The sequence below is a fragment of the Meleagris gallopavo genome, chromosome Z (genome assembly GCF_000146605.3).
Source record: "Meleagris gallopavo isolate NT-WF06-2002-E0010 breed Aviagen turkey brand Nicholas breeding stock chromosome Z, Turkey_5.1, whole genome shotgun sequence".
Classification (NCBI taxonomy): Eukaryota; Metazoa; Chordata; class Aves; order Galliformes; family Phasianidae; genus Meleagris; species Meleagris gallopavo.
Genome location: NC_015041.2, coordinates 10,078,563 through 10,080,277, shown reverse-complemented (window position 1 = coordinate 10,080,277; position 1,715 = coordinate 10,078,563).

The following is a 1,715-nucleotide window of genomic DNA, read 5'->3' as shown; positions in this document are numbered from 1 at the left end:
GTTGAGGGAGGTGATCCTCCCCCTCTACTCTGCCCTGGTGAGGCCACGTTTAGAATACTGCGTCTAGTTCTGTGCTCAACAGTTCAAAAAAGAATGGGGTCTCCTAGAGAGTCCAGCTGAGGGCCACAAAGATGATGAGGAACCTAGAGCATCTCCCATATGATGAACAGCTGAGAGCCCTGGGACTCTTCAACCTGGAGAAGAGAAGGCTATGAGGGGATCTTATCAAGTGGGAGTCAACTGGATGGGGACAGGCTCTTTTCAACAGTGCCCAGCAACAGAACAAGGGGCAACAGGCAAAAAACTGGAACATGGGAAGTTCCATACAAACATGCAGAAGAACAACTTTACCTTAAGGGTTACAGAGCACTGCAACAAGCTGCCCAGAGAGGTTGTGGGTTCTCCTTCTATGGGGATATTCATGACCCATTTGGACACCTTCCTCTGTAACTCACTGTAGGGAACCTGCTTTAGCAGGGGAGTTGGACTAAATTATCTCTAGAAGTCCCTTCCAAGCCCTATGACTGTGATTCTATGTGATTTAAGAGAAACAACACTTAGAGCCAACTGACAAATATTAAAAACAATAAAAGTAATCTTCTACAAATTGTTCTGACTGAAAGACTTTAACATGAAAAATATTCTTCACTGTTTATGTTTTATAAAATGTTATTTGTGTAAACCAAGTAGTCACCTCCAAGTACAGTGCCAACAACTAAATTCAATTTGACTGGAATTCCTTTTAGCTTCTACACACAGCTTGATCAAAATCTTTTCTCCCATTCCTGTTGCTATTGAGATTTTCCAGAGTGAACAGTTGAGACAGGAAGTGAGACACAAATCATGGGTCCCGCACAAACTCGTCAAACACAATTGCCTCACTCCTTGGGTGTAGAAGACATCAATATAAAGCACTTCTCTCCCACATACTTTGCAGGTCAGGATCATCTACTAAATATAGTTCTAATGCTAATAAAATATTAACACAAATATAGATGAATTGTATTAAAAGGTTTTATAATACTGTCATTTCAAAAGGACTTCCTTTTTCAATTACTATATCTGTATATTATTGGTAATCACTCTGTATCACCAATTTCGAACTTTTCCTTGTAAGTTTTTTTTTCCATGCAACTGAGTGCTCCTTGCTGCTGATTATTCAAGATCAGAAGCTAACCTAACCTGTACTAACTTCTAATAAAGGCATTTATAAAAGAAAGACTGAAAGTAAGTTTCATCATACTGAAATGGCCAGTTTTTTTTTCAAATGTGAAATATTACTAATTACGTATTTTGTGTCAGTAAATAGCTATTATAACACGGAAAGATCCATCTCACACCTACCAGACACCAAACTCTAAAGTTATTCAAACTCATATTTTTCTAATTATTTCCATAATCTGTCTAAATGTCCACACACACGAATGCAGAATATATTCCTATAGAATAATTTCTAGAAAGCATATAGTTCTGAATTTGAAAACAATTTATTCTTAGATCTAAATATTCAAAATTGAAGTATAATTTCTCCTTCTAGTTACTAGCAATTGTCCACTAACTTTGCTAACTTGTTACGCCAATCCCTGGCTCAAATTAATTCACAATATAGAATCATAGAATCACAAGGTTGGAAACGTCCTGCAAGATCATCTAGTCCAACCGTCTTCTCATTACCATTGCTACCACAAGCTACTAAACCATATCTCGCAGCTCCT